The sequence below is a fragment of the Gobio gobio genome, assembly GCF_949357685.1.
Source record: "Gobio gobio genome assembly, chromosome: 23".
Lineage (NCBI taxonomy): Eukaryota > Metazoa > Chordata > Actinopteri > Cypriniformes > Gobionidae > Gobio > Gobio gobio.
Window position 1 is genome coordinate 33172954 of NC_137119.1, and position 7022 is coordinate 33179975.

Below are 7022 nucleotides of genomic sequence, written 5' to 3' on the forward strand. Positions count from 1 at the left end.
GTACTGGTCACTACTGTCTCAATTTGGAGGTTGCGTTCCAAAGGTCGCATTTGTCACCCACATACATAGTCAAGGATGTCTCATTTCAGAAAGGTAACCATTATAAAATTGACTGTTATCCGTGTGAAGCAAATTGTTGTAATTTCTTTATGTGTGTGGAATGTGATGGCTACTTTACTGAAATGAGGCAGCTGACAAATGTAGCCTCCGAAATGAGACACAGCTCCAGATAAAAACTTACCTGCCTGTAGACTTAGTAACCCTGATCAGCTGGTTCAGGTGTGTTTGATCAGGGTTGGAGCTGAACTCTTCAGGACTGTGACCGAAGCTGCACATCCCTGCTCCAAGGCCTAAAATGGATGGGTCATATAAGAGAGACATTCAAAATGTTTACTGTTGGTGTGCCTGCAGGAACAGGGTTGGGAAACATTGATCTAACCAGCGAAAGTGTGCTTTCACACAGTATGAGTCGCTTTCTAATGCAGACATACAAGACCCAAGTTTACAAAAGCAGGATCACCCACCTCAATGACCACACGAAGAAGCATTTCTCTGGCAACGATGTGGCATACAAAACTAACAAAAATGACTGACAGTGTCATTAAACACTATTTTCTATACTATTTTCATCACGACTTACAGTAACTTCCCTTAATACAGAATGCACATCCTATGGGTGCAGTTAGTACTTGAGAAATACATGTATTCTGTATTTTAATCAGAAAGATTCTGTAGATACAGTATGAGAGGGTAACACTTGAAATGAGCTTCTGTCACACTGAATGTGCTGTTACCTCGTCTGTTGTTTTGCCTGCATCCTTCTGCAACAAATGTGCACGGTGTCTTCCTAGAAAATATTATTAGTGATTACTAATATTCAAAAGTCAAAAATTGCTTGAATTCACATAGTCAATTCCTTCCCTTCTTTACTTCTGACATCAGCAGATTCACTGATAGGAGTCATTCTGAAGCACAGCAGATACATTCAAAATGACCGTTAAAACGTCTCAAAACTGTATTATGCTTACCTGAGTAAAGACAAACTCCAGTCCAGCGCAATATACAGTATAGTAGTGTCCCCCCCCCCACATGAATATAAATCAAACTGCAGATTTGACTACTCCTAAAAAAGGCCTATCCCGGTGTTTTACAACTGATTAAACTTATGTCCATCATTAATATTGTGTTAGAGAACCCTGGCATTTACTACTTACCATGAACATAATTATTCCACAGTCTGTATGTCGACTCTTCTGCTTTGATAAGTTCATGTTTGCTGGGGCCGATAAAGCTAATTATAAATGTAAAATACGGCACACAAGACGTGGCTCTTTAAACGCTAGTTGCAGCGATACTGTCGTTGGCTGATATTAAAGGTATTAACAACAAACCCACCGATTCTTAATCTTATCGAATGTTTACACCATAGACTGTAAAAAAATATGGACGTAGTGTCCGTGACGTCACCCATGGGATTGTCATGAAGGGCAAAATGAGCCGTATAGACCTAAAGCACAATTTGTACCAGGCTGTAAACATGTTTTATCCTGCTGTAAAGTTGGCCATTTTAACATGGGCCTCAATGAGATTCTGCTCCCTTCTGGATCCTGTCCCTAGCGGCCAGTCGATGAATTGCAGTTTGAGGCACTTCCATATTGGCTTCAAGAGAAACTGCGGGAGGTTGCCGCTTGTTTTACACGCTGCTGTCACCTGGCCATCATCTGATTGGTTGCTGTCACTCTTTGGATGCTAGTGATTGGAAATCGAGAAGCGGCACGTGCCGCCTACTTTGGCAGGTTAGGCTGATGATACAGATCCACTTTTGCGGCACGACTGAAGCGTGGTGTTGTGACGCTTCCCCTCATGTGTATGTTGATGGGCGTTCCTCAAGTTTACCGCTATGGGCGTGCATTTGAGCCAGCGGGGAATGAAAAACAAAGGACCAGCGAGAGACTTCCCTCCGTCTCCATGTGCTCTACTTCTATTGGATAGTCGCGTCGCGTTCAACGGATTAATTTGCATAAAGTTGAGCTTCGGCCAGCTTTTTTGACGCTCGGCATTTGTTCAAATGCAGCGCCGCCTTCCCGGAATGCTTTGCGGGCGCGTTAAAGTTGCTTGACGTCACCCATAGGAATAAAGTGGAGTGCGGTGCGACAGAAGTGTTGCACGGACAAGTGGATCAGCACCCTTAGGCTTGTTTGAGATGAGCAAAATCTGCGCAGAACCGTTCACCGGTGATCAGCGCGAGATGCATGCCGGTTAGAAAAGTGTCCGAGGGCGGTCCGCCTTGCTCTGATGTCATGCCGACGTATGTCAAAAAACTCTCGCGAGCGAAAGGCGGATGTGTCGTATTCTTCCGCTGAGCGCAGCTGCTCTCCACTGACTGCGCGGAGCAAAAGCATGATGGGAAACGACTTGCTGACGACACAGCTTAATGCTTATTGGTTTAAACAACCGTGATGTATGGTTCTTTTTTTTAAATGTTTGATTTTAAAACTCTGAGATCATGTTTTTATGTGTGAATATTCCCAAACTCTCTAACAAAGGCGATCTCTCTGTGGGTTATGTGATTGTTGTTATATTTATAAAAAATATATATATAAAAACATGTATGTAGGCCTAATTAAAGTCAAAATGATTGATAAACACGTCTTTCGAATGGAAATACATAACAAAAACTTTGGGTGTTTTGTTCATCATATTTATTTTCATATAAAAGTAACAGAACTTAAATTGCATCCAGTTTATCAGCAACAAAGCGCACGAGTGTGAATCCCGCGATATCTGCCTTTGATCTCGCAGGTGTCTGATCCACTACGAGAAGAGAGAACTGTCCGGCTTGCCTGCACTTTTTTCACTCCTCCCCTCACTGCAGCCGCCTAGTCTCGGCTGAATTTCAGGCGAGGCGAGGCGAGGCGCATCTCAAACAAGCCTAATGTCACGCGCGAGTAAACTCAAAATGTACACGCGTCCACCTTCGCGCGAATCGCGTCCGGTGTGAACGCCACATAAGGCGTGGCCTGGTCTGGCCTTCGAAGTGCACGGCCTTCGAAGTGCGCACCCTCCACTTTGGGACACAGCTATCGAACAAGCCCTTTCCTTTTGGGTTCCTCTGCTCTGCATCATCGGACTAAACCATTATTTTATGGAGGGGAGAAAGAGATGTTTGAAAAATTTAACTAAATTGTATTTGTTTGTGTTTTTCTTTAAACTCTCAGGCATAAAATCTGACGCTATAATATATATGTGATTCATAAAAGTAGGGGAAAATATAGCATAGCTACTGGATATAGTGAGATAGGTCTAACTGCTGAACCGCAGAACCCATATACGTCACTCACAACAGTCTGAGGACAACAGCGCCACACCACGGTCATGCCGGAAGTGGGCGGAGCTGATTTATCTTCGTATACATTGCTCCATTTGGAGCGTTTCAAACCCAAGTTTAAAACCATGTTAATAATGTCAAGTATTTTATTAAAGGTCCTGTTTCTTCGTGATCCCATTTTTCAAACTTTAGTTAGTGTGTAATGTTGCTGTTAGAGCATGTATAATACCTGTAAAATTATAAAGCTCAAAGTTCAATGCCAAGCGAGATATTTTATTTAAAGAGCACCTATCATGGAATTTTGAAATTTACCTTTCATATAGTGTGTAACATAGATCTAAGTGAACAAAAACATCCTGCAAAGTTTTGAAATATGACATTGCACCGTATATATAGTTATTTTCTTTCAAAAGTAAGAGTCGACTCTGAGTCATTTTTAAGAATCGTTAGAAGACCGAAGCTTTTTCTCTGACTAGATGACGTCAACTTGTCAAGTTATTTGAATATGATACGCCCACTTATTGCGCTCCAAGACGCCAGTGAAAACTAGAAAACATCATGGCGACGAGACGCTGTGTTCTGAAGTGCGACTCAAAAGCAAACTTTTTTCATCTGCCCAAGGATGAGCATTTGAAGACTATGTGGCTTGAAGACAAACCATACATCGTCGCGATTGTGTGTTTATTTAATCGTCAAATGTCTCTATTTGCATGTTTCGCGATCTCAGGAAGCTTTTATTATGGACTTTTATTATGGCACATGGTTCTTCTTCGTCTGTCTGTACCATATATGGCAAAATGTGCACAGAGCGCCCTCCGGCTGCCAGTATGAATTCAAAACAACACATAAGAGACTCAATCGCTCGTGAACAGGCTACATCTGCGCATTTTGAGGAAGTATTGAATAAAAAATACTCCTCTGTTTAGAAATTTGACACAGACATATGAGAATCTATCAATATGTCTCCTCATCTGCACACTTTTGAACTAAAAGCCCTGAGGGATGATGATTTGTCGCGAGTCTTCGTGAGGAGAATAGAGGAGTTTTTTTTATGAATGAGATCTGCTGAGGCTCATATTACAATCAAACGGTTCCGATGCGGTTTTCATATTCATAACTCCTGACACATATTAACAAATTACTGTCACTATAAGACTTTGATGGGCGTTCCGTTTTCGAAAATATCTGCACAGACTATACCAATCACAACTGACTGTGTCATCGGACCAATCACCGCAGATTAGCGTCACGTAAAGGCGGGGTTTTGAAAAGTGAATCACTAAAGGAATCATTTGAGAATCGCTGTCAAAACTGGTAAAAATAAATGCATATTATAAGAATTGCATGCCTCTCTCAATTTCAGAAAGCACGGCTCCTCCACGAAACCTCTGAAAAAGTTTGGTAGTTCACCTGCAGTGCAGAGGTCTTCTGTGATCCGTGGCTCCTTCATGAGAGAAGGGTACAAAAAATGGGATGAAATGTTGGAAGTTTTTAACAATCTCGTGTGTTGAAGGATGTAGCATGTATAATAGTTTGTAAAAAAGTTTTGAAATTCAATTTCCCTCATGTCTATATTTGTGACAAATCATACCCTGTCACAAATCAAATTAATTAACCATTTTCAGTTCAAACTGTATACAGAAATCAAAGGCAAGCTTTTCACACTGAGCTTATCGTCGTTCTAAAGACACTTTTAACCCCGGGTGAAGTAACATTTCACACTTTTATATTGACGTGCATTTGACAGTCACTGAAACACTGTGCATTCTATATAAATAATAAATTCAGCGTTGGAGAGGAAAAACGTCAAATGCTGACAGAAAACGCAACAATTGCAGTGAAGAAGAGACCATTTTAATTATTTTATAATCTGAAATGTCCATTCAGGATAAACTTGTAATACTCCTCATGCAAATCTTGAGCATTTATGTAAACATATTGTGTGCGGTGTTCGTCCAATCAGTGACACTGACACTGCAGATAAGGATGTTATCCCATGGTTTAGTAAAGTACAGTGTGGAACGGCAGTGTATGAATACCTAGCATTAATTGTTCATCTCAGGTTAATGATGATCAGTGTGAAACGTGAAGCAAGATAACCCAGGATTCTGTATACCCGGGGTTTACTATTTCAAGTGTGAAAAGCCCTCATGTTTTTATCCTAATGAAGAGAAGCTCTTATTAAAAAAAAAATGTCTTACCATTAACATGAATATCCCACAGTCAATAGAGCCGACCAACTGTTGTGGAACAGTCTAAAACAATAGAACATTATTAAGTTATTCCTGGAAAAGATGTGACAGATATAACAACACACTATCTGTATAAGTAGCTTATGTCTTTATGAGAGCCTTTTAAAACTAACCTTGTTTTTGATCAGCTTCCATTGTCCTGTCCTGTGGTGAGTCTGCTTGTCAATTTACTGCAACAAAATCAAACAGAAATATATTATATATAATGTAACCATAAAAATTGTACAAGAGAGCCAAGTTTCATTTTTCTCAAGCAAAAATTACCACTTACTGCAAATTCTGAATATAAAAGAAACTTTCATAACGTCATCAAAATGAACAATATCTATAATTGGCAATACATATAACATGTTTGGTTGTGGATAAAGAACCAAGAATATGTTTGGACATATTCAGACACATGAAATATTTTTTGTATTTTGTTAGGTTAAGCACATTGTGCTTATATATAAATATATCTACAAGAAACTTTGAAGATGAGATGACATTTTTGACCAAATCATGCAACCAACTAATTCCAAAAGGATAACTAATAAATTGTATTTCTTGCCACTGTATATAAACAAATAACTCAAAACATTCATACCTTCATGGACAGCTGCTTTTTGAAGTGAATTTGAAGGTGTGCATGCATTCAACTAGTGCCATCTGGTCAGTTTAAAAACACTGGGCAGTGAAAACTGTTGCAGAATGTCTTGCATTGATGAAAATGAAGTAAAGCTGAGCATCTCCAAATCGCAACATGCCTCTATAAATTAGAAAAAAAATCCACATAAAACACATTGGACATTATCAGAAAAGGTAATTAAATAAAAAATACAGCGCCAACAACAAAGTAAACTCACAAACAATGAATATGTAACTTAAAGCAAGACCATATCAACAGACGCGAGAGACATCGTAAAGCTCGTTTAAAAAAAGATTAAAGCCACGTGCTGTATAAAGTGTTAATACAACAACGAGGGATCAAACAAATAAACACAAATAAACTTGATAGATTAAAATCACAACACAAAAACAACTGTTTATCGTGCTCTCTTCTTCCGCCATGCCGGTCTATGATGCCGATTGTTTAGTTTTCGTTAACTCCGCCCACTTCCGATCTGAGGCTGCTACTCCGCCCACTTCCGGCATGAGACTGAGGCGTGGTGCTGTTATCCTCAGACTCATAGACAGACTGCTCTGAGTGGTATATGGTATACCACTCAGGTATATGGTATATGGGTTCTGCGGTTCTGCAGTTGGTCAGCAGCGACCGCTCTGAGATATCCTAATCATAGTTGCCAAGTCCGCGTATAACACGCGACTTTGGGCTTCTTTTTTTGGCAAGTCGCGTTAAGAAATCACGAGTCGCGGGTTGCGGTTTTTTGGGCTTATTTAAAAAATGTGGTTGCTTGTTAGAAAAATATAATAAGCAACTTCGTTTCTTTACATTTATGGTC

The 7022-nt window shown here is 40.0% G+C and overlaps 1 long non-coding RNA gene across 1 annotated transcript; it reads right to left on the reverse strand.

Annotated features, from left to right (window-relative positions):
- Positions 1–2492: 2492 nt before the first annotated feature.
- LOC307119373 lies at positions 2493–6685 on the reverse strand. The gene is made up of 5 exons (XR_013815637.1): positions 6426–6685; positions 6167–6328; positions 5694–5750; positions 5530–5583; positions 2493–4772 (listed from the first exon to the last, which is right to left on the reverse strand). It is a non-coding gene; the product is annotated as an uncharacterized lncRNA (long non-coding RNA).
- Between the last annotated feature and the right edge of the window lie 337 nt (positions 6686–7022).